Raw genomic sequence first — 27,575 nt, 5'->3', positions numbered from 1 at the left:
AACTATCTGCCTCCTCTACCTATCCCCCCAAATTTCAAAAGGTGTCTATTAAATCATTGGTGTGGCCTTAACACACCCCCATTTTTTTACCTGAGTGAAGGAAAAGCACTTCAACTCTCCCCATCATAGGTGGAACTCAGACTCACACCGCAGCTTTCTTCTCCACTCTCTCAGTCTCCACTTAATGAGCCTTATATACTCTAGATAATCTTGTGACCAATTAAAGAGTTGCAAATCTGGTTTGTGTCCAATTCTTGTTTGTGAAGTTCTATGGGATGCTGTATCTCACTGCTTATTTTAGTATCTGGTATAGTATCTATGTTCTTAAAATTTTGGCTGAAACTTCATTTACACATCCCATTCTATTTGCAATTTTTTTCTTTGTTTCTCATTTGCCCATAAGATGAGGTCTAACCTTCTGAATTATCATCTGCACATTTATAATGTAGCTTCATGCTTGCTTTCGAATCCTGTCTTCCATTATGTGCATTTAATACTTCCAAGTCTCTTAGTCCTTCACCCACTTATCCAAAAAATACTTACTAAGCACATATTATACCCCAGGCCATGTTCTATGCCTTATCGCATGTACATCAAAAATAAATATGCCAGAGTATTTATCTTTTCCTAAATATACTATAAACTGTTATACTTTTTTTTTTTTTTTTGTTAACTCTTCTCATGTTATCCCCACTTTGTGGAATGCCATTTCCCTCTTGTTTGTCTGGAAAGTAAACTCAGATTTATCTTTGTTATTACTGGTCTAAATCTCCTTCTCTGTGAGCCTACCCTGAATCCCCTGGACAGAATTCATCACTTCCTATTCTGTTCCCATTGTACTTTATTGATTAGAGCAGCACATTATCACCAGGTATTGAGCTGTAGATGTCAGAGTCATCTGTTAGTTAAGAAGATGCATTATATTAATGTTTTAACATCTAAGAATTTGCTATTCTTGCCTTATAATAGAAATTTAATATATATTCACAGAATTAAAATGAACCAGGAAAAGAACACTTTATAGGATGATATAGGTGGGCGGCCACATTCTTGCAGGCAACTGGGTCCATACAAATTGTAGTATGGCACTGAGTGGTGGAGTATAAGGCTTTAATGTATATTGGATCAATAATGAGTGATATTCTGAAAAATCTCAAATGCCATGAGGTGGAGTGTGTCCTTAATTCAGTAAGTTAAAGAGAATTATTGAAAGCTTCTGAAGAAATGCATTATTGAAGGTGAGATTTAAAAGAAATAATCTGACATATTACACAGGTTGTTTTGAAATAGAGTAAGACCACGTAATTAAAGTAATAAATGCTGCCAAAACCGGTTTGGCTCAGTGGATAGAGCATCGGCCTGTGGACTGAAAGGTCCCAGGTTCGATTCCGGTCAAGGGCATGTACCTGGGTTGCAGGCACATCCCCAGTAGGGGATGTTTCTCTCTCATCGATGTTTCTAACTCTCTATCTCTCTCCCTTCCTCTCTGTAAAAAATCAATAAAATATATTTTAAAAAAATAAAGTAATAAATGTAACATGATAAGGGAGAGCAGAAAGTTGAAGGAAACACCACATGAATCATTATGGAACTAGGAACTCTGTCTTTAAGAAGAGTTAAACAAGAGGAAGAATAAATGATAGTCTAATTCTGGATGGTTGGCAGATGGTAGCATGGTTGTTGTGGGAGTTCAAAAGGGGAAAAAAAGGACTCTTAGTCTAATTTGAAGATGTTAATTCTATGTGAAATGTAAGATGCTTTACTAAGATTTTCAAGAGGCAGATTGAAGCACTGACAACTTGGTGAGGTCCCCTATGAAGGATTTGGGTAGAGAATTGTGACAAAACCCACAACAATTTATGGTTGTAAAACTTACGAAATATACATTTATGTTTTTAGGAAAGATAATGAACAAAATAAGTAAATGAGAAAGTTTCAATACAAGAAAAGGAGATAAGGGCCTGACTCAGGAGATTCACATTCTCCTTAAGGAATAGAAGAAAGAAAAACAAATCAGTGAAACCTTGCCCCTATGGAATAGAAACAGATGACAAAGGTGAGAAAAAACTGTTGATAAACAGCACACGTTTTAAATTTAAAATGACACTTTAGTCTGAATCAATAATTAGTAGACTTGACATTGCAGAAAATTTAATTAGCAATTTACAGGACAACACTGAGAAAAAACTGAGGAATCCAGAGGAAAAGGCAAAGGGACTATCCTGACAGAAAATAAGAAAAAAGGCAAACCAATCAGAAATACAGTTTATATGACAGCAATTTTCAAAAAGAAAGCAAAATATAAACAATAATCAAAGAGGAATTATAGAAAAGTGCCCAGTTTTTAAAAATATTTTTGAGATTGAGAGAGTAGTCATATTCCAGGTAAATTAATAACAAGATTAAGAATGGCAAATTGAAGGAAGGTTAGTGATGGGCATTAAAAAGACTTAAACAGAAAGAAAATATATAGAAAAAATTAAAAGTGTGGCAAATGTGTTTGAAAAATATTAGGCACGCATGGTTTTTACTGAAAGAGACATTTTTAAAAGATATATTTTTATTGATTTCAGAGAGGAAGGGAGAGGGAGAGAGAGAAAGAAACATCAATGATGAGAGAAAACCAATGATCAGTTACCTCCTGCACGCCCCCCCACTGGGGATTGAAGCTCCATCCCAGGCATGTGACCTTGACCGGAAATGAACCCAGGACCGTTCAGTCCACAGGATGACACTCTATCCACTGAGCAAAACCTGCTAGGGCTGAACACTTCTCCTAAAAGCAGGCAGAAGCTGCTATAGAAGAAAATAGAAGCTTTAAATTTCTTATATCCCAAAGCACCAAGGAATCTTCACTCATTCAACATGAAAAATAAGATGATGATATATACATAGATGATAGATAGAATTAAGGTTATTTTTAAATTTTGGATTAGAAATAAAATATTATTTTCAAAAAAATGCAAATATGGAAAACAGATAAGTCTTCCTAAAGCAAATAAAAAATATTAAAAGTAAACAAAAATAAATAAATGGAAGCATCAAAATATAAAATACAGAAGGATAAAAACTAAATGTAATTCTATATAATAGAGATAAAATGCAAATTGACCATCATACCCTCGCACAAGATGGCAGCCTCCATGCAGTCACAAGATGGCTTCCACAAGATGGCCAGCAGGGGAGGGCAGGTGTGGGCGATCAGGCCAGCAGGGGAGGGCAGTTGGGGCGACCCGCCTGGCAGGGGAGGGCAGTTAGGGGCGACTAGGTCGGCAGGGGAGGGAAATTGGGGGCGACCAGGCTGGCAGGGGAGCAGTTAGGCATCGATCAGGCTGGCAGGGGAGTGGGTAGGGGGTGATCAGGCTGGCAGGCAGAAGTGGTTAGGGGCAATCAGGCAGGTAGGCAAGCGAGCTGTTCGGAGTCAGAAGTCCCAGATTGTGAGAGGGATGTCCGACTAAACCAGCATTTGGACATCCCCCAAGGGGTACCAGATTGGAGAGGGTGCAGGCTGGGCTGAGGGACAACCCCCCCCCCCACCCCAAAGCATGAATTTGGTGCACCGGGCCTCTAGTAACATCTATAATAATAGAGAGTATTTTATTATGTGCCCTCCCTTCTGTGCATGTGGTTTATCTCATATAATCCTCAAAATTCCTGTAAGAAATATATACTATTATTATTTTCATCATTACAGATGGAAAAGCAAAGTTTGAAAAAGTAATTTGCCCAGTGTCACACAACTAATAAATGGTGAGGCTAGGATGAGAAACACATGGTCTCAGTAAGAGTCTTTACTCCTAATCTCCAAACTAAGCTGCCTGGAACTTACACACATTCACAAATGCAAACAAAAATATATACATTCGTGCCACATACACACATGCACATACTACCATATATGTATTCATGCACATATACATTCACAAATACCAATGTGCATAGACATATATTCACGCATGTATAAGCACATACATATATATACACATGCATATACAAATAAAATTAAGAAAACAAAAAGATTTAAATTTCTTTATGAAAAGGTAAAATCTCTATGATAAAAGGGAAGAGCAAAATATAATTCTAAACTTGTCACAAAACCGAAAACCCACATAAAGCAATGATTCTGTCTCTCTTCCCTCCTGCTACAATTGAAGAAGTAGTACAATTTTTACCTAAGAACAATGCTTGTATATGCATTGAGACCCCTTTCTTCTTTCTAGTGCTTTTAAAAATAAACTAGTGAATCCTTCTCTTTAGTAGTTTTACATTCTCAAAGGTTTCCCCCTAACAATAAACTCCCCTAATGTAAGGCTCCCCCTTTCAGCTACCTCATGACCACTTCCTTCTTTCACAGCCAAACTCTGCCCTCAAACATTTCTTTATCTCCCATTGACTAGTCAATCCTACGCCCTCAATGACAAACTTCTCTAGCTCTACTGCTCAACTCTTAAAAACCTACCCATCTCCTAAAATTAGCCTAAAACTTTCACTCCTTGTTATTTTTGAGGATAATGATTTTGAAATTTCAAAAACATGAAATATGACTGGAAAGAAGCCAAAGCAAAGGAATTATGTGCTGTTTGTTTAAAACTATACATGCTCTGGTCCTCTCTGGGTATTCTCACCACCTTACTCCTCTTTGTGTCTTGAGAATCACTGCCTCAAATCCCTAAATGCTGTCACTCTCTGGTATTTTGTCTTAGAGCCTCTATTCTATACAATGTCCTTGGGTGGCTTATCCATCCAGCCCCATGGCTCCAGTTAATATCTATCACATGTGCTTATGACTGTCAAATTTTTATCTCCTGCTTATACCTCTTTTTTGAGCTCCAGACTCATTTACTTAACTACTGACAGAATCTCCATTTAGATGAATTTTTTCCTCCGAGATCTCTCTCGAATGCTTCAATTCTCTCTATCCCCAGAGCCACCACCTAGTTTAGGATATAATTACTTCCCTCCTAGGTTACTGCAATAGCCCTCCTTAATTTCCTCAGCATCCCAGCTTTCACTCCTCCAAGTCATTCTCCACATTGCAACTAGAATGATCTTTCCTAAAGTGTCATTTTCATCATTTCACTTCTTTGAATGAATCCTGTGATTCATGGTTTGTTTTTCTTTGTCCTTACAATAAGCCCAACCTTCCTCACACAACTGAAAACTCATCATGAGCTTTCTAGTGTTTACTTTTCAGGTCTAGAATTATTATGCTTAGAAAAGAGTTAAAGTATACAAAGATTATGTTGGATAGAAAATTATAAGCATGGAGGGGACTTTGGCATTTGATTTCTTGGAGTACAGAGGAAATGTGCTCTCAGAGATTTTGGGAGTGTCATCAAGAGGATTTGTTAGGCTGTGTACAGGCTAAGCTGCTTCACAACACACCCCCAAATACACTCACTTAAATAACTATGTTGTTCCCTAACGTTACAGTCTAAATGGAAGCAGGTATTGTAGCAGTTCAGCTCTATAAAGTAATCCAGAAATCTAGGTCACTTCTATACTGTGCCTCCACCATCTCCTAAAGTTCTTCATGTCCAAAGAGTCCAAACACTTTCCAGTACCACATGCATGAAGCCATGAGCAAGAGCAAAGGGGAAGTCTAAGGCAAGCCACTGATCTGGAAGTGCTGCAGCTCTTATGCTCACAGCCCATTGGCCACAGCTTGGTCACCTGGCACATGTAAGAAAGATGAAAGAAAGGAATAGTTGCAAGGAAGGTTGAGATATATAGTCTCTGGCTGGTTGAAAAATATATATATATATATATTAGAGACCTGGTGCACAAAATCATGCATGGATGGGGTTCGGCCAGCCCACCCTAATGGGGAACGGGCCAGAGTAGGGGGAGGGGACACGGGAGGTTGTCCTGTCGGCCCCACCCTGATGGGCCAGTTGGCTGCTGCAGTGGGTGTCATAGCGACTGGTCGTTCTGGTTGTTTCAGTCATTCCAGTGTTCCAGTTGCTGGCTATATATATATATATATATATATGTTGGAACTATGGTTATCATTATGAACACTATTTATCAATACACTATAAATGTACAGAAATACAACTTAACTAAATGATAGACAATTAAGCACATACTTTGTTTTATAATGCATTAGAAAGAATCTAGAATAGTATGGCCAATGCCATAAACATTTTTCTATACGGTATATAGAAATATAATATATATTTGTTAAACCTCACCTGAGGATTTCCTTTTTTTTAAATGGCAGCAACATGGGGGAACAATGACCACAGTAATATGCTCATGAGAATGCATTTTGTTAGTCTTATTCCTGTTAGAGGAGTTTCATGCTACACTTGTAGAAATGTAGTTCTGTGGTATGCATCAGAAAACGAAAAGTCTCATTTCTGCTATTCAGTGACCTCTTGGCTATATACTAATAGATTTCCAATCCACTGAGAAGCAAACCCTCACAGACACTTTTCAAGTTTTCAAAGCTATGATGAAATGTGCCTTTACATCAAAAATCAATCTCTTTTAAGACATGCAAGGGATTTGCTCTGTAAAGCAGAGACCAACATGCCAGACAAGCTCTCCTAAACCTTTAAAATCGCTGTCTTTTCCCCTTGCAAGAAGTCATTGTTCTGAGGGCTGTTTATAGAAACTAATTTTTAAAGGCCCCCCAAGCCTCAATTATCATGCTGGCTTAAGTACATGCTCTCATTTATTACAGGATATTCTTAAATAACACGAAAGTAGCATGCTAGAAATATAACATCAGCAATTAGTAGATGTGGCTTATTGATACTTTGGTTGATTAGCTAAACAGCAAATAGCCTTTACCTTTTAGAAACTTCTAAGTAATATATGGGGGATAGGGGGTGCAAAAATAGTTTTACAGTTGTGAGAATGTGAAGCACAGTTTATTCTTGTGTTATTATTTATTAATTATGGTATTATTTTCCACACAAACAACTGTAAACCTATTTTGCTCCACCCTGTATATATATTTTCAAGTAATTATTGCATTTCTATAAAGTGAATAATATTTTGCTCTCTAGAATTGTCAGAATAATAAAAAATATTACGAGTGAATTTAGCTAGCATTTATTGAATTCCTTGTGTTAAGATACATAGATAATTGACTTTAGATTTTTTTATGTCACTTTAATGATTTCCTGTGCTTGTTAGTCTTGCATCTCCTAAAAGATATGTAAGGTTCCTGGCGATAGGGATCATATCTTATATTTCCTGAATTTCCCCACCACATTCAGCACAAACTATATGCTAGTAGGTAATCCTCAACAAATACTAACAATACACCTTTAATACTAGAACAATTTATTTTTACTTTGTGAGGTGCAAATAATAGTACCAGTCAGTTCAATAAACAGAACACTAGATTAGATTAACAGGGTTCTATTGTCATTGATCTGACATTATTAAATCATACTCACATTTTTGTAGGAGCCAAACTACAACATTGAAGCAGTCAATAAAACATTTTCACCAAGCGTCCCACATGTCATATCGATCTCATCCAGGCTCTATGATGTCACTGTCTATTACATTTGCTTCAGCCATATTCTTTTGTTATTTCCTAAACTTCAATTTGTTCCATACTTCTTTATAAAATATCAGGACCTCATGTGATTTCTCACTATGTCTTAATGATGTTCTGATGTTTAATTATTTTGTTAATTTGCTAATACACCACAAAAGTGGACTTAATTAATAAAAGAGGTCTACACATGGTCACAGATTACTTGGCAGAGGCTGGCACAATACACACCAAAGGAAGACTCAGATCACCTATCAGTTTGCAAGAAGTAGGTCCTGAAAAATGACAGATAGTAATAGGAACACAGCATACAAATCCAGGAGAAAGTGGGTACTGATTCACATTTTTAGCAGAATGATCCAGAGTAACTCAAACTTAACCAAAACCAAACACCACATCTTCTATCTCAAATCTGCAATATCCCCCAGATCAGTGAACATACCATACATCTCATTGTGCAAGCCAGCAACATCACTTCTTTTGCTTTCTCACAGTCCACATTAGTCAACAGGTACCATTGATTATCTTCTTGATGTCTTTCAAATCTCTCTACTTCTTGCCAATCCCAGGGTCACTGTTATATATATGTTGGAACTATCGTTATCTTCTAACCTTATTTCCCAGCATCCAGGCATGCTACATAATTCCATTCACTGCATTGCCTCCACCATTTACTTTCCAAACTCAACTATGTTCAAGTTCTTCTTGGGTTAAATATCCCCCAGATCACCTACATGCTCCAAGATAAAAATCCAAATTTTCTAGAAGGGCAATCACACCCCTTTACAAATCTGGCTTATGATCCTTTCCAATTTAATCTCTCATACCCACCTCATTTGCACTATCTGTTCCAGTGCTCTTCTATTTTGAGCATTTTGAGCATTGGACCATGTTGTTGACCCTGACTGTCTTGACCATACTCCCATTCATATTCCCTCCCCTTACATAGACAACTTCTACCTAAAAAAGTCAGTTTTTATGTTTCACCTCCTCTAAGCTTTATGCCATCTAAAAAATTCTTTGTTGTCATACCTTATATTTTCTTTGGCTAAAGAAAAGTTTGGAAGCCTAAATTCCAAAGAAGACCTATTGTTTTTTAATGACAAATAAAATGGGCATTGAAAATGGTTAGGCTCAGGAAGAAACAATAATACAAGTTCTACTTGGAAGTGTCAAAGGAAGGGAACATTGTGAAAAGAGATAGGGTCAATGTCATGTGTCAACTGACCCATCAATCAAGCATAATAATTTTCTAACTGAAGACAGTGGAATAAGAGATAACAAAAAGTTAAAACATATATTAGCTTCCTACTGTTGCTGTAACAAATTACCATAAATTCAGTGGCTTAACGCAATACAAATGTATTATGATATAGTTCCAGAAGTCCAAAATGGGTCCCATTAGGCTAAACCGAGGTGTCAGCAGGGCCCTGTTTCTTTCTGGAGGCTAGGGAAGATTCTATTTTCTTGACTTTGTCACCTTCTTGAGGCTACCTGCATTCTTTGGCTCCTGTTCTCCCATCTTCAAAGCCAGCAATGACCAGTCAAATCTTGTTTACCCAGAATCACTCTGACATTGACTCCTCTCTCTCAGTCTTCCCCATTTTAAAAGACTTTTGTAATTACATTGGGTTCATTGAGTAATCAAGAATAATCTCCCTATTTTAAGATCAGTTCATTTTAAACCTTAATTCTATTTCCTTAATTCCCCTTTGTCACATAATCCAACATATTTATAGATTCCTGAAATTAGGATGTAGACATCTGGGGACGGGGCATTATTTTAGTTACTACAAAAAGATTAAATCATAAGTATACATCTTTCTTCAAAGAAATCCAGGGTTGTACATAGTGAGGTTTTGAGATTAATTTGGAATATTCTGGGGCCAGGGAAATACCTGGCTCTTCCACTTACCAGGAAAACTACCCAAACTTCCTACTCTTAAAACCTGGGGAAAATTAGAATTTTTATTTAGTAGTATTATTGGAATATACTTTTAAAGCATATGACTCCTTTTCATAATCATTATATTATAATGAAATTATTTTAAGAATGACTCAAATATGTAATCTGTAAAATACATAGAATGGTCTATAGCATGATGGACGAACTCAATAAATGATAATTATGAGCATTTTATGCTCAGTAAATGGTGGCGGTTATTATTGTGAAGCTGGAAGAAAAGTTCTTCCTTTTTTTTACTTTTAAGCAAAGAATTGCTCTTATATAGAAAAACATCAAGATAGATGCTTTTAGAATTATGAAAGCTAAGGCCCATGTATGTGATGTAGGGGGGTAGTAGAGTTCTCTGCATAATAAATAAATACAATTGGTAACAGCAGGAGACTGTGGAAATGGACAAAGCCTTAGGAGTGGAGGCCCAGCTTCATGACACAGGCCAGAGACCAGATAAGAAAACTGGTCATTAAAGAATTCTCCAACACAGAGAGAGCTAAGAAACTTTGAAGAACCCTGATGATAACAATACATATACATTGTTTTTGTTCAGTACTGTGCCACCAATCTGTCTATTACCTCCTAAAATTGTAGTAGAAGGTGCTTCTTATCAGTGGTCATGTTTTAGTGGTTCATGGGAGATGATATAAAAGGGGCCAGTGATCAGCGAGGGGCAAAGCAGGCGCGCAGTGCAGGGTTAGATCAGGCAAGGCATAGAAGGAAGGGACATATGGGGAGTGACTCATCAGGATGAGACAAATCTCTTTCCAAAAAAAGAAGAAGAACCTTGTTTTCTTTCTTTCCTTTTTCTTCTTTTTAGAGGAGAGAGAAAACAAAGGAAGTCGTTTTATTTCTGGTCTAATGTATTTTCTGTTAGAGATTAGAGCAACCAGATAGCAGGTATTTTTTGAGTTATTCATATTATAATAATGAAAATGATGGGTTTTTGTCATTATTATTTCCAAATGATCTACATTATTTGAGCATTATGAAATGTTTCAAGTTTATTCTCAGAGGCATCATAAGGCATATTTAAGAAGTCCTGACACATACAAAGGAAGTACAAGAAGAATGAAAGTGTCATATCATCATTTTCTAAAAAAAGAATATTTTAGTTTCTAGTAAAGACAGGTGAGCAATGCAAACCTTCACAAAAATGTAAAGTGCATGACTTAATTGATGAATTGTGTTTTGAATATATCTACTAGGTCACTGGAAACTTGAATGAATTCACTCTACAACAGATGTCATGTGGGGTACTTTTTCTATTTTGAAAAGATTTGTAAGCTTTTTAAAGCAATTGAAAAGTTTTCTGAAAAGAAGTTTTTCCACAGAGATAAGAAAGTTGCAGTAGAAAAAGTCTCTTTCAAAGGATGAACTTTTTCCAAATGATAATGTTGTTTTGGGGGATATTGCATTAACCTCTTCAGATTACTAAATTGTACACAGCAATATAACTAGTTCTCTAAAACCCTAACAGATTTAACATATAGTCTAAAAATACCTAATGTAAATATGACAGTGTTTTCCAATCTGTTTGAATACATCTTATCTCTTAATGATAAAAATGTCCTGGACTCCTCCAAGTTCCAAGATCTACCAAAATGTAGAATATAGTTGGCAGTACTTCAAATCATATTGTGCAGCTGCCAAGTATGTAAGAAAGTAGTGGACACGTTCCAAATTAAATCAAAACCAATGATTTTTTTAAAGGAATGTATAGAAATATATGTTCAGTAGAGATTCTAAGCCTCAATCATCCCTGTCCCCTGGTACTTATGACCTTATCCAATCCCCTCCCTTGAGTGTGATGGAACTTTGACTTGCTTCTAACCAATAGAAGAAGGCAAAGATAATGGGATATCACTTCTATGATTATCTTACATAAGATTATGACATCTGTCTAGCTTAGAGTATCCCTTCCTCACTGGCTTTTTTGTTTTGTTTTGTTATTATTGTTGTTGCTGTTAATCCTCAACAGGGGGTATTTTTTCATTAATTTTTAGAGAGAGTAGAAGGGAGAGGAGGAGACATGGAGAGAGAAAGATTGATGTGAGAGAGACACATCGATTGGTTGCCTCCCACACGTGCCCCAACTAGGGTCAGGGATCCAGCCTGCAACCAAGGTACATACTCTTGACCAGAATCGAACCCAGGACCCTACAGTCTTCCGGCCTATGCTCTATCCACTGAGCCAAACTGGCTAGGGCCATCCCTGACTGGTTTTGATGAAGCAAGTGGCCATATTAGGAAAGCCACATGACAAGAAGTTGGAGGCAGCCTCTGACTAACTTCCAGTAAGAAATGGAAGCCTTCAGTCTAACAATCCACAAAAAAGTGAATGCTGCCAATAAATACTTGAGTTTGAAAGCAGATTCATCCTTAGTCAAGTCTTTAGTTGAGAACTCAATCCTGCCTGACACTTTGATTGCAGTCCTGTAGAGACCCCAGTTAGCTATGCCTGGATATCTAACCCACAGAAAATGTGAGGCAATAAATGCAAATATTTTTAATTAAACCTTTAATTTTTAGATAATTGTGACTTACCATATAGTTGTATGAAATATTACACAGAGGTATTTTGTATTCTTTGCCCAGTTTTCCCAAATGGAAAAATTTTGCAAAATAGTACCATATCTCAACCAAGATATGGACATTGCCACAGTCAAGATACAGTGGATCCTTATGTTGCCTCTTTTTTTTTAATATATTTTTTATTGATTAAGATATTACATATGTGTCCTTGTCCCCACGTTACCCTCTACCCCCCCCCCCCCCCCCCCGCTCAACCCCTCACCCCCCCGTTGTCCGTGTCCATTGGTTAGGCCTATATGCTTGCATAAAAGTTCTTTGGTTGATCTTTCCCCCTTACCCCTCCCCTCCCCTACCTTCCCTCCAAGGCCTGACAGTCCAATCAATGCCTCTCCGTCTCTGGATCAGTCCTTGTTCATCAGTTTATGTTGTTCATTATATTCCACAAATGAGTGAGATCCTGTGGTATTTATCCGCTCTCCAGTTCCATCCATGCTGTGGCACATGGTGAGAGTTCCTTTTTCTTCTTCCTCTTCTTAAAGAATACCTTTCAGCATTTCATATAATGCTGGTTTGGTGGTGATGAACTCCTTTAGCTTTTTCTTATCCGTGAAGCTCTTTATCTGACCTTCTATTCTGAATGATAGCTTTGCTGGATAAAGTAATCTTGGTTGCAGGTTCTTGCTATTCATCACTCTGAATATTTCTTGCCACTCTCTTCTGGCCTGCATGGTTTCTGTTGAGAAATCAGCTGACAGTCGTATGGGTACTCCCTTGTAGGTAACTGACTGTCTTTCTCTTGCTGCTTTTAAGATTCTCTCTTTGTCTTTTGCCCTTGGCATTTTAATTATGATGTGTCTTGGTGTGGTCCTCTTTGGATTCCTTTTGTTTGGGGTTCTCTGCGCTTCCTGGACTTGTAAGTCCATTTCTTTCACCAGGTAGGGGAAGTTTTCTGTCATTATTTCTTCAAAAAGGTTTTCAATATCTTGCCCTCTCTCTCCTTCTGGTACCCCTATAATTCTGATGTTGGTATGCTTGAAGTTGTCCCAGAGGTTCCTTACACTATCTTCATATTTTTGGAATCTCTTTTCTTTTTTCTTTTTCGGTTGGGTATTTTTTGTTTCTTTGTATTTCAAATCTTTGACTTGATTCTTGGGATCCTCTTGTCTGCTGTTGGATCTCTGTAAATTATTCTTTATTTCAGTCAGTGTATGCTTAATTTCTAGTTGGTCCTTTTTCATGTCCTCCATGGTCTCACTATACTTATTGAGGGATTCATTAAATTTATCGACGGTTTCCATAAAATTCTTGAAAAACCTTATAAACGTGGCCTTGAACTCTATATCCAGTCATTTGCTTTCCTCCATTTCTGCCATTTGTGACCTGTTTCTTTGTCTCCGCATTTTGGCTGCTTCCCTGTGTTGATAGAGTGGCCCTGTGCACCAGGTGTCCTGTAGGGCCCAGTGGCTCAGCCTCCCCAGTTACCTGAGGTGGACACTCTTGGTGCACTCTTGGTGCCTTGGTTGTTGTAGGATCACTGGGAGGAATTTACCTCCAGGCCAATTGGCTGTGAGAATCAGCTGTGTCTGGAGTGGGAGAACTTCTGTGCTGAAGACACCCTTCAGGGGCAAGACTTGCTTCAGTGGGGCTTTGGTGCTCACTGAGTCTGATCCCCGAGTGTGTCCCTTATGGATCTGAGGGGTTGCAATCTGACCACTGGGTACAGTGGCTCCTGGATCTAAGGAGGTGCTAATTCAGCCTCTGCCTGAGGCCACACAGCAGGAGCCACGAAGAGGCTCAGCTGTGAAGCAGCTGGGGGGCCTTGGGCCTTCTCTTGGAAGTTCCGGGTCTGCCTGGCTCGGCTGCAGTTAGGTAATTATCAGTTTGCAAAGGGCCGGTACATTCACATGCAAAAGCCTCTGCTGCAGCTTGGGTGGGGCGGGGTCTCAGGGAATCAAAGGGTGGAGCAAAGAGCTATGGCTGATTCTCCGCCCAGCCCTAAGGAGTCCCAAGTCTCAGTGACCGGATAATTACTGCAAGCACCTCTGAGGGAAAGCCGTCCTCAAGTTTGCCCACCGCCGGACAGTGCAGCTTCTCCCGGTATGAGTCCTGGGTCCCCAGAGACTTCCTGGAACCGGAGTTCAGAGAAGTCGGGAGCTTGTGATTCAAAAAGACAGCCGCGTCCTCAGGTGCCACCCACTTTCCGCGCGCGCGCGCAAGCCGCCATACCTCTGCACTTCACCTCTGCAGCTCCTCTGGCTCTCCCTGTGCTTTTCTTTCCTTCTAGTTGTAGAATTTACACTCAGCCAGTGTCCCTGTTGTTCTAGATGATGTCTGCTCTGTCCTTTGAGGTGTTTTTCAATTGTTGTGGGAGGAGGCAATTTCCCAGTGTTTATCTATGCCGCCATCTTAGTTTCTCCTATGTTGCCTCTTTTATGTAACTACTAGTGTCCCAGTGCACGAATTTGTGCACCTTGAAAGGAACTGTGGGTCGCAAGGCTGCGGTGGGCACAGGGGTGGGTCTCAGCCCATCATCCATGCCCCTTCTTTGCCCCTCCTGCCACAGCCTCCAGTCCCCTCTCTGCTGGAAACCCCGCTCCAGCCACCAGGGCTCCCACACGCTGACAGTGCCAGCCCTGCTCACACCTGCTGACGGCACAGAGTGATTAGGGCCAGTGCCATCAGTGGGTGTGAGCAGTGACTGCTGCCCCAATCACCCCTCAGGAGCAGGGGGAGGTGGAGAAGCCCTCAGGGGTGATTGGGGCTGGCAGCCGCCACTTGCACCCACTGATGATGCCAAGCGATAGGGATCAGCGCTGGGTGCTGGAAGCTTGTGTGAGCAGCGGCTCCAGCGCTGGCTGCGGGTGCGAGCAGGGCCGGCACCACCAGCAGGTGCAAGCACTGGGTGGGACCACAGCATGTGGGAGCATAGAATTTTCAGTAACCACCAGAGGCTCGCCCTGATGACAGCAACTGGCGCCCCACCTTGGTGTGGTGCCCCTGCTCACCTGCTCCACCATCCCACCATGGCAAATGCACACCATGTTCTGCACATGCCCCTTGGTGGTCAGCACACGTCATAGCGACCAGTTGTTTGGTTTTTCAGTTGTTCAGTTGTTCCACAGTTTGGTCTATTTGCATATTAGCCTTTTATTATATAGGATATGCTAATTCTTAAAATCTAGTAGGCTGATTTCCTCCTCTTTATTCACCTTTTACAAAATTGATTCACCTGTTTGAGTTCTTTTGCTTTTTATGTACATTTTAGAACAATCTTGTCTATTTCTACAAAATATTTTGATGGGATTTCAATGAATATTACATCTGTATATCAATTTGGAGAGAATTGACACAAATACTATGTGAATATTCCAATCCATTAAGACAATATATGTCTCTACTTATTTAGATACTTACACATTTAAATTATATGATTTTTTGATTGTCTAAAGTTTTACATATGTCTCCTTTTCCCCCAATTGACCCCCATATATTATGATTTTTTTTATCACCATGTGTAATTTTCATCATATAAGTCTTCTACATGTTTTGTTAGATTTATACCTTAAGCACTCTTTTTTTTAAGTAACTCTATCCATGTGTTAATTGCTGATATTTAGAAATAAAATTGATTTTTTTCATATATTTATCTTATATCCTGTGATGTTTTTGAAATTATTTTTCATGTTTAAAAATTCTCTGAATTATTTATGTAAACTTTCATGTCATCTGTAAGTTGGGACAGTTTTCTTCCTTTTTAAAATATCTGTATGCTTTTTATTTTATTTTCATATTACAGTGGCTAATTTTTTCTTACTATGCTATATGCTATATGAGTGGTAAGAACAGACATCCTTGCTTTGTTCTTAAACCAAGAAGGAAGCATACATTAAGGATAATTTAGCTGTAGGATTTAATATATATATATGTTTTTATTGATTTTAGAGAAAGAGAAAGGGAAAGGGAGAGAAAGAGAGAGAGAGAGAGAGAGAGAGAGAGAGAGAGAGAGAGAGAGAGATATGATTGGCTGCCTTCTGCATGCCCCCTACTGGAGATCTAGCCTATAACCTGCATGACGGACATTGAACCAGCAACCTGTTAGTACATGGGACTATCTATGCTCAATCAACTGAGCCACACCAGCAGGGCTAGCCATAGGACTTTTGTAGATGTTCTTTATCAAGCTGAGGATGCTCCCCTTTATTAACTGAGATAATTGATCATAAGTTTTCTGAATTTATCATAAATAAGTGCTATATTTTGTCAATTCTTTTTCTGAGCTGAATTATATGATGATGTGGATTTTCCTTTAGTCTGTTAATATAATGGACTACATTGATTCATTTTCAAATATTGAAACAGCCTTCATCCTAAAATACAGCCTACTTGGTTAAGATATACAGGGTTCAGCAAAAGTAGGTTAAAAGTTGTTTATATGAAAAATATAATAATAAATAATGATAGAATAAACTGTTTTGCATATTCACAACTACAAACCTATTTTGCCACACCCTGTGTAATTGTTTTTGACTGTTCTATCTGCTAATATTTTCTGCATCTAATTCAGGAGGGAGATTCATATATAGTTCCCTTTACTTGTACTGTCTTTGTCAAGTGTTGGTATTAAGGTAATTTTACCTCATAAATCAATTGGGAGTGATTCCTCTATTTCTATTTTCTGGAAGAGATTGTTTAGAATTTAGAATTAATTTTAATACTTTTTTAGAAGTTTAATGTACTTTTCTTGTGAAATCATCTGAAAATAGATATTTCTTGTTTGGAAATTTTTAAATTGTGAATTCAGTTTTCTTAATATTTGTGCGGCTATTCTAGGTATATACTGCACATTGAGCGAGTTGTGGTAGTTTGTGTTTTTTGAAAATTTGTCGGTTGTCAAATGTGTATGTGTAGAGCTATTCATGGTTATCCCTCATTTTCCTGGCAATGTCTTCAGTATCTGTAGTGATACACCCTGGTTCATTCTTAATATCAATAAGTTGTGTCTTCTTTGTTTTCGTTTTGCTTTGCTTTAGGTTAGTTTTGCTGAAGATTTGACAATCTTATTGATCTTTTTATAGAAACAGGTCTTTGTGTCATTTTTTTCCATTGTTTTTCTGTTTTCAATCAATTTTATTGATTTCTACTCTCATCTTTCTTTCCTTCCTTCTGATTACTTTTGGATATATTTTACTCTTCTTTTCCTAGGATCATTAGGAAACAGGTTAAAGATTATTGATTTGAGAATTTTATTATTTTCCAATATACTCATTTATGGTATAAATATCCCTCTGGGCACTGATTTACCCCATAAACTTTAACATGTTGTATTTTTCACTTTATTCAGTTCAAAGTATATCTTAAAATTTCCCTGTGGTGCTTTCTTTGATCTACAAATTATTTAGAAATGTGCTGCTTAGTTTTCCAGGTGTTTAGAAACTTTCCTGTTATCAATTTAAGGTTTGATTCCAAGTTATCTATAATAATAGAAGAATAATATGCTAATTAGACTGGACATCCTTCTGGATGACCTTCTGGATGAAGCCGGGGCTGCTAGGGAAGCCCAGATCCTGGGTGCCAGAGGGAAGCCAGTGCCGGCAGCCAGGGAAAGGAAGGCCTATTCTTGCACAAATTTCATGCATTGGGCCTATAGTATATTCATAAGAGTATTCAAAATACATAAGGAATTCTTATAACTCAACCTCAAAAGGACAGACAGCTCAATTAAAAAATGGGCAAAGGACTTGAATAAACAGTTTTCCAAAGACATACAAATGGGCAACAAGCACATGAAAAAGGTTCAACATCATTAATCATTAGGGACATAAAAATAAAAACCACAATGTGATACCACTTCACACCCACCAGGATAGAGGTGGTGGTGATGGTTGTAGTAGTAGTAATAGTAGTAATAGTAGAAGTAGTAATGATAGTAACAGATAGAAACAAGTGTTGGCGATGATGTGGAGAAGTGAAGCCATCATATGTCACTGGTTAGAATATAAATTGGTACAGCTGCTGTGCAAAACATTTGGCAGTTTCTTAAAAAATTAAACATAGAGTTACCACATGACTCAGCAATTCCACTCCTAGGTATATACCCACAAGTATTGAAAACAGGTGTTCAAACAAAAACTTGTAAGTAGATGTTCCTTGCACCATTCATTACACACATTAGCCAATGGTAAAAGTGACCCAAATGTTATAAAAAAATGAATGGGTAAACAAAATGTAATACATCTATACAAAGGAATATAATTTCTCCATAAAAATGAATGAACTACTTGCATATGCCACAACATGAAGAAACTTTGACAACATTATGCTAAGTTAAAGGAGCCAGTCACAAAAGACCATACATTATATTATTTCATTTACATGAAATATCCAGAATAGGAAAGTCTATAGAGAAAAAAAGTAAAATAGTGGTTTCTTAGGGCTGAGAGGATAAAGACAGAGTGGATAATAGCTAAATGATATGGGGTTTCTCTTACTGCTGATGAAATTGTTCTAAAATTGATTATAATACCAGTAAAGGTTGCATATATCTGTAAGTATACTAAATACCATTGAATTGCACCTTTTTATGTGAATAAAATGTACATTAAGTGAATATATCTTAAGTCAATAAAACTATTTTTAAAAAGTCAATGTAATCACAACTGTCATATTGGGAAACAAACAATGGTATCATAAAAAATTAACCAACAAACAAAAGACAACCCAGGGAACTCACAACCATGTCATTCTTCAGAGTCCATGTTACCTAGCCAGTCTACCTTCTCCACTCTACCTTTCCAAGTTTTCTTCTGTTTGATTTATATACTATAATGTTCAGGGATCTTTCTTAGCAGAAGGGATAAGAAAATAATATATCTAGTCCATCTTTCTGAAAGTAGAATTCCTCAACATGTGTTATTTTAAGCTGATAAATTTATACTAAGACTGCTTTGCAACAATAAATAATGTCATTCTATGTGTGTCTATTAACCACCAGGTGGTAAATATTTATCAAAGAGCATTACTGTAAGCATTAAGTTACAAAATGTCAATAAATTGATAACAACATATAAATCTAACCTATTTCCTGGTTTCACATTGTGGTACAGCATAGAGAAATAGAAGTCCACATCCCTGCTTTTCAACTATTAAAAGTGCTCATTAATCAGTGTTTCTGAACTCTAGTGCCATGTTAAAATTACCTGAAGAGGTTTAAAAAAATTACAAATCCATCAGGAAAGATTGACTAAGTAAGAATATTTGGGCATGGATCCCTTGATTAAACATTTTTTAAACCTTATCATGCAATTCTGATGGTGAGTGAATGTTGGAAACCACTCCTCTAAACCTTACAGTTGTTTCCTCTTCTGTAAAATAAGAATAATAATGGGATAATAATAAGACAATGATATCTGTTTCACAACTTGCTGTAAGACATAAATAACTTGATTTAAATCAAGTTCCAAGCACAGTACCAACATTTGTGACATAGTAGAAGTAGAGGTTTTGTAACCAGATCCATGATTATCTGCACCACTTCTCAGGTTTATCATCGATCAAGTCACATGACCTTTGAGCCTCAGTTTCTTCATTTCTCAGCTTAGGAGATGGGACTTTACTCATGGAGTTAATGTAAGGGTAAAATTTGATAATATATATAAAAGCATTTTACACATTGTAGGTGTATTAGTTCATATATCTTCTTCCTTAAATGTCTCTGCTCAGCACAGATGAAATTATCCTTACCATACAATAAAGTTTCACGTGGAGTTTTAAGTGCTATGAAGGAAACAGACGCTTTATTTTGCTCCAGTTAATTGGATGCTATTGATAGTTCTTTGACCTCTTCTAGGCCTGGCCACTGGTATAGAATGGTTTTCAGGAAAAGAGCTTGCATAGGTTTTCTTCCTTAAGGAAGCAAAACCTATTGTATATCTTTTTGACTTGATTAAACAATCATAATTTCTTTGTTATCAATTATTGGGCTTTGCTTTAAACTTCTTTACATTATCAATTTTATCTCCCAAGATTTCTGCATATCACCCATGTTCCAGGAGTTGTTGACTTCAAAGAGCCAAGAAGTCATTTCCAAAATGTTTCTTCTGACATTCTAGAATCGTGCATTTATAAGAGGTCCTATTGTATCAGTTAGTGTTCTTGTAAGACTTCTGGGATACACAATAAAAGAATTCTGAGACATTTTTCTGCATTGTCTATTCTTTCTTTATGCTCATGAAGTTTGTTCAGAATCTACCCAACTAGGCTATCCTATAGAATATGTGAAACAGACTTCTGGGGATCTGAACAATATAATAAAAGCCCTAGGATTGCCATATACACTGAGTGGCCAGATTATTATGACTACCTAATGTTTTTAGGGAAATTAGCTATAATTTCATGCTGAAGTTGCTAGAGGGCCAGACCATTATAAATAGGGAAGCAGGTTGTTTACCATGACAGTAGAAGTGATTTTTTTCTAAAGATATGGGTAAACAACGCAATTTAACAGCCTTTGAACATGGGATATATTTGAACATGAGTGGCCAGATTATTATGATCACCTGACGTTTGTAGGCAAATTAGCCGTACACTGCATCATATGGGATATGGAAGCCACAGGCCTGTTCGAACACCTTTGCTGTCTGCAGTTACCAAGATAAAACGTCTCCAATTCACACAGGAACACAAGGATTGGACAGTCGAGCATTGGAAAAAAGTCATGTGGTCTGATGAATCAGGTTTCCAGTTGCATCATGCAGATGTCAGAGTGAGAATTTGGCGGAAACAGCATGAAAGCATGCACCCCACATGCATGAGTACAACCCTTCAAGCTGGTGGGGGCAGTGTTATGGTTTGGGGCATGTTTTCCTGGCATGATTTGGGCCCTTTAATTAATGTGGAACAACATCTGAATAGCACAACATACATAAGTATCGTTGCTGATCAGGTTCATCCTATCATGTTGATGGCGTATCCCAATGGAGATGGCTTCTTCCAACAAGACAATACGCCATGCCACGGTGCTCGTATTGTGCAGGAGTGGTTTCAAGAACATGAGGGAGACCTTACCTTGCTTAGGTGGCCCCCACAATCACCAGATCTCAATACAATTGAGCATTTGTGGGATGAAGTTAAAAGAGCCATCAGGCAGCTGGTTCCACAACCATCAAATCTCACAGAACTGGACAGTGCTATTCATCAGGCATGGTGTCAGATTCCTCGCATCACCTTTCAACATCTCGTGGAGTCAATGCCAAGAAGAATCGCCACAGTATTGAAGGCAAAAGGTGGCCCAACGAAGTACTGATGTGGTGGCCATAATAATCTGCCCACTCAGTGTATATATATCCCACGTTCAAAGGCTGTTAAATCGAGTTGTTTACCCATATCTTCAGAAAAAAAGAATCACTTCTACTGTCGTGGTAAACAACCTGTTTCCCTATTTATAATGGTCTGGCCCTCTAGCAACTTCACATGAAATTATAGCTAATTTGCCTACAAACATCAGGTGGTCATAATAATCTGGCCACTCAGTGTATATATATCATAACTCACAGATTCAACTTTTTACTTAATAAACAATCATGATGGCAGCCCATATTTCCACCAATCTGAAGGCTTGGTTGATTGCAGAAAATCCACCATTTTTGGAACTTTACAAAATCATTCTCTTCTTGTGTAGTTAACGAAACTATAAAATATTACTTGAACTATTGTTTTATCGTTAGGTAATTAGGCCAGTAAAAACATGATTAGATTATACAGTCTAACATTTGAGATTAAGTTATATGCCAAATTAGAAATTTAAATAACCCATTAAATTCATCACAAGAATTCTAAAGACAAAACCCCTCAGTCTGCAATAACAAGATCTAATATAACATTGACAAAAATATATTTTGGCCAAATGAAACAATTACATTTTCTCTTTATGAGTACCATTAGAATAACTATGTCATGTTGTGAAAGTAAGATAGTAAAATGTCTTGTTTAATAAGCTATTGCCAAGGTATTTTAGGAAATGATTTTTTTTTTTTTTTGTGAAAACAGAACTGAGTCATCTATAAATACAGGTTATGTTTTCTAAGCAGATTCTTTTGGTCAGGGTCTGGGTTTGATTTTTGGCCAGCTTTTAAAAGCTTTCTTACAAAAGATCTATTTTTAACTGAGTCATGATATTCTTTTCATTCTCAGAAGTAGTTTTGTGCGATCCAGGTTGGGGAAGCTGAAAATAGATGGATCAGATACTGACTAACAAAAGCATGTAGAGGCGGACAAAGACAACTAGCATTTAGGACAGTGAGTTAGTGTTCCTGGGTTTCTTTTGACTTCTTTGCCTTGAAAATGTCTAAGCCTTTTCATTTTCTTGAATCTAAACCAAACCAAAATGGACTCTCAACTATTCCAATCTAAACTAAGTTTCTATTTTTCTACTGGAAAGTACTATTAACTTTGTCCTGAAAAAGACAGGTTATATAAGAACTAAATAAATAAGACTCCATTGAGAAGACCCTAAGAATGAATACAACAAACACAAAATCAATGTGAGCCCCTCTGACAGCTGGAATTAGATATCTCATAATGTTTTGCCAGTTTCATAGGGCATTGTATATTTTCAAGGTACCCTCTCTGCCTTTGTGATCCTTTATCTTCGTTTGTTTCTCTCCTTAAAAATACAATTTCTCCCTTTTGTTAACATGCCTTAGACTTAGGAACTTTCTTTTGAGACCTGCCAAAAACCTTGAATTGGTGGCATTGCATTGCTAACAGCAAATTAACCTAGAAGAATCTGTACCTTGGATTTATTCAGTAACATATTACCATTGATCATTTTTATTTGGAAGTTTGGCTTTTATTTTCCTTTGATGTCACGTGGCATCTAGACAACAATGAACAGAGACTGCAGAGAGTTGCCTGCAAGATAAAAACGCCTTGTGATTTTGCAATATCAGTGACATTCTCATGTCTAGAGATAGAGAATTGAAATGTGAGGCACAGGTTTAATGTTAGGAGAGGGAGATGGGAAACTAGTCAGCTAGTTCAAATCAGGTTTCTTAGGGACAATGGAAAACTACAGGATAAAGCACTACCATTTATTAAACAGATGAACAACAAAAAAACCCTCTATCAATAAGATATCTTAAATCCTGTCTGTGCTTTGCTAAATTTTTCACACCTCACTCTGAAAACTAATTTTAAGGAAGAAAAATTAATAAGAAAATGATTCATTTCAGGCAATTTTTTTTTCCTGTTATATAAACGGTGTGGCCTAAAATACCTCTGAAGCCCTATCCTGACCTTTCATTTAAAACCCAACCCCTCACTCCCTGATTTAAATTAGCTTGCTCTACTTCCCTTTTGTACATATTAACATAACGATATAATTTATGTACTTTTTTGTGCTTATTGTTTAGTGCAGATCTCTTCCTACTAAAATATAAAATCTATGAGGGCAAAAGTCCTTGTTTTTTATGCACTGGTCTATCCCAAGAATGTAGAATGCTGCCTAGCACAACCGATCTGGTGAACGAGTGAGTGAAAAGTACTCTGAGACTAATCAGGATCCTTTTTCCTGTCATACTGAAATCAGCCCGCTGGGAGCTGGCTTAGATTTAGTACTGGCTTTAATGTTTTATCTCTGTATTAGCTATTTGCCATACTTACTCTTTCTGCCTTCATTTTAGAAATGTAAATTCTATAGTTTAAAAAATATTGCATTTTCTCTATTTCAAAGGAATTTTGCAATAAAGCCAGAAACAGACTTAGGGCCACATATCACTATTATGAATACTTTCTTGTTACAACATTATGTAATTTACTGAAAGTGTTTATTCACCCGCAAGTCTCTATTCTTCATAAGAAAAAAAAAGAAAAGAAAAATTGTGGCAGTGGGGGTGGGGGTGGGTAGTAGGCTATATAATTTTGCATTGTTTTAATGAAGCAGAATAAAATATTACAATGCTAAAAAAAGGTTACTTATAAAAATCAACCGCACAGATCTAGAGAGAGCTTGCGTCTAACTGCTAAAGCTTTGGACATCAATAGAGAGGCATGGCTGACTTCTGTTTAGAAAATGATTCTCCGTGACATTTCAGTGAGTTGTCAAATCCATAACCTCAATTTTTTTAACCGTTGCTGGAGGACAGATGCCTTTCCTGTGGGGGTTACACCTCTGAGCGGTTCAAAAAGGAAGGGCGAGCTTTCTGCACACAGCACTGCTATTCACTGAAGAAGGTTATTTTTGTGCTAAATCATCTGCACAAAACCATATGGTTAGGAGAAAATAGACTACTAGCCAATAGAGAGCATCTCTAGAGGACACGAGACTAGCATTAGATGCTGGTTAATTTGTTTGCTCTTTGAATAGTTGTTTTCTTTTCCGTGGCTCACTGAAGGATATTGTGATTTGGAATAATAATTCCACTTTAAAAGATAGAATAGAATAGAATAGAATAGAATAGAATAAGCACTTCAAGTAATAAGTGCTTTTCAGTATTGCATATATATTAATATTTTATTCTGATTACTGGTGTTATGTAATGTCATTTGCTGACCTTTGCCACAAAAATTATATAAGTCTCTCTCAATCCATCATAATACATGTTGTAAGCTAAACTGTGTCCCTCTCCCTCAAAATTCATATGTTGAAGACCTAATTACAGTATTTTAAAATGTAACTCTATTTGGAGATAGGGTCTTTGAATGGTAATTAAATTGAAATGAGATCACTAGGGTGGGTCCCCAATGCAACATAACTGATGTCCTTATAAGAAGAGGGAAGAATGCAGGAAGACAGCCATCTACAAGCCAAAGATACCAGAATAGATCCTTTCCTTGCGGCCCTCAGAAGGAACCAACCCTGCAGACATATGAATCTTGGACTTCTAACCTCCAGAACAATAAGAAAATAGAATTTCTGGTGTCTAAACTACTCAGTGTATGGTACTTTGTTACAAAAGGCCTAGCAAACTAACACAATACATGAGAATCCAGAAACTGCCCCTTCTGGAATTAACTGAGGATAATCCTATCTAATAAAAGAGAAAAATGGTAATTGGCTTACGACGATACCCTTTTCATTGGCTAATCAGGGCTATATGCAAATTAACTGCCAACAAGATGGCGGCTAATTTGCATATGTAGGCACAATGCAGGGAGGCGAAAGGGAAAGCAGGAAGAAGCCCCCTGCCACTGACAGTGATCAGAAACCCAGGGGGGAGCTAAGAGCTGGGGGGCAGGGCAAAGGCGGCCCTGGGGCCGCCTTTGCCCTGCCCCCCAGCCATGATCAGAGAATCAGGTGCCTTTTCCGCCCTGGCCAGTGATAGCAGGAAGTAGGGGTGGAGCCAGCGATGGGAGCTGGGCACGGTCGAAGCTGGCAGTCCCAGGAGCTAGGGGTCCCTTGCCTGGGCCTAAAGCGAAGCCCACGATCGCAGGGCCGCTGCAGCTGTGGGTCCCCGCTGCCCGGGCCGGACGCCTCGGCCAGAGGTGTTAGGCCTGGGCAGGGGCGGAGCCTGCAACCGCGGGGAGCTGGGGGTCCCCTGCCCAGGCCTGACACCTCTGCCGGAGGCCTCAGGCCTGGTCAAGGGGCCGATCCGGTGATTGGTGATCGGAGGGTGATGAGGGTCAACTCCTCTGGCCGAGGCATCAGGCCTGGGCGGGGGGCTGAGCCGGGGATTGGGGGGATATGATGGTCCCCTTGCCCAGGCCTAAAGCCTGGGTCAGAGGCATCAGGCTTGGGCGGGGGGTGGACAAGCGATCAGAGGGAGATGGGGGTCCCCTGCTCAGTCATGATTCCTGGGCCAGAGGCCTCAGGACTGGGCGGGGGCCAGAGCCAGTGATCGGGGGGAAATGGGGGTCCCCTGTCCAAACCTGACATCTCTGGCGGAGGCGTCAGGCCTGGGCAAGGGGCAGAGCCAGCAATCGGAGGGGTCTGGGGGTCCCCTGCCCAGGCCTGATGCCTGGGCCAAAGGCATCAGGCCTGGGCTGGGGGCAGAACCAGTGATGGGGGGAAATGAGGGTCCCCTGCCCAGGCCTGACGCCTCTGTCTGAGGCGTCAGGCCTGGGCAAGGGGCCGATCCTGCGATTGGAGGGTGATGGGGGTCAACGCCTGAGGGCTCCCAGTATGTGAGAGGGGGCAGGCTGGGCTGAGGGACACTCCCCCCCACACACACCCAGTGCACGAATTTCGTGCACCGGGCCCCTAGTAAGCATATAATGAAGGATAGGTGATTTCTGCCCCCGTGAAGACAGCAGGAATCAGAGGCCACTATTTTTGTGAAGAAGAAAAAATAAAACTCCATTAAGGAATAAAGATAAACATAATATTAAACATAGAAAAATTTCAGAAAAAATAATGATAAATGCAAAACAAAAAATAGTGATAAATATAAAACAAAAGAGTGTTGGCTACTTTAAGGTTTATAAATTTCAATCCACAGGTTGACTTGTTCAGTTCACATAGCTGGGATTGGAACCTGGGTCTTTTAATTTTACAATGTCGCCTCCATATCCTAATGTCACTTGGGTATAATTTCTTTCAGCGGTTCTCAACCTGTGGGTCGCGACCCCTTTGGTGGTGGAACAACCCTTTCACAGGGGTCCCCTAAGACCATCCTGCATATCAGATATTTACATTATGATTCATAACAGTAGCAACATTACAGTTATGAAGTAGCAATGAAAATAATTTTATGGTTGGGTCACAACATGAGGAACTGTATTTAAAGGGCCAGAAGGTTAAATAAGTTGCTTTTAGTGAAAGAAGTTCAAAAATTTTTTTTTTTGCCTTAGTATAGACATTTTCATTGTAAGCAATGGAAATGTTAGTAATATTTGTTAGATAAGTTCTTTATAACTGTCAATAATTTTAAACTATTTTGGTCTTATGCTCACAATTAATTCAGCTCTTCAAAACATTAAAATCACGCAGCCTTGTGGGCTTGTAATCTAAGTCTTTAAATTGGATGGCAAAAATGTGTTATTCCCTATTTTAGAGTACCTAAGGTATACTACTGAAATACCTCAATTATCTAAGCAGAACCCAGTTTCTCTCAGCATTGATATTGCTACACTTATCGTTATGCAGTTACAACCTATTCATTTCAATTTTTGTTATTTTCTATATTGTTGTGTAATGTGAATTGATGTTTAGAATGAGAAAATTAAAATTTCTAACATAAAAAGCCCAATTATATCTAACATCAAAAGGCACAATTATATTTAGTAAGCTTTACTTACAAATCAAGAAAATGGAATTATATGTTTAATTAAACTTTTGACCAAAAACATTGAAATAAACAGCATTTTATGTGGTATTTATCACTTTCTACTTTCACTATAGTTTTGTATGTACATGGTTTATTCTATACTATTTGCAAATTCTTTAGATCAAAATTCATCTTTTTTAAATCTTTTTTTTTATTGATTTCAGAGAAGGGAGAGGGAGAGAGAGAGGGAGACAGAAACATCAATGATGAGAGAGAATCATCAATTGGCTGAGTCCTGCATGTGCCCTAATGGGGATGAGCCTGCAAGCCAAGCATGTGCCCTGACAGGGAATCAAACTGTGACCTC

This window comes from Myotis daubentonii, chromosome 2, assembly GCF_963259705.1.
Source record: "Myotis daubentonii chromosome 2, mMyoDau2.1, whole genome shotgun sequence".
NCBI classification, from domain to species: Eukaryota; Metazoa; Chordata; class Mammalia; order Chiroptera; family Vespertilionidae; genus Myotis; species Myotis daubentonii.
This window is presented reverse-complemented; position numbering follows the sequence as displayed.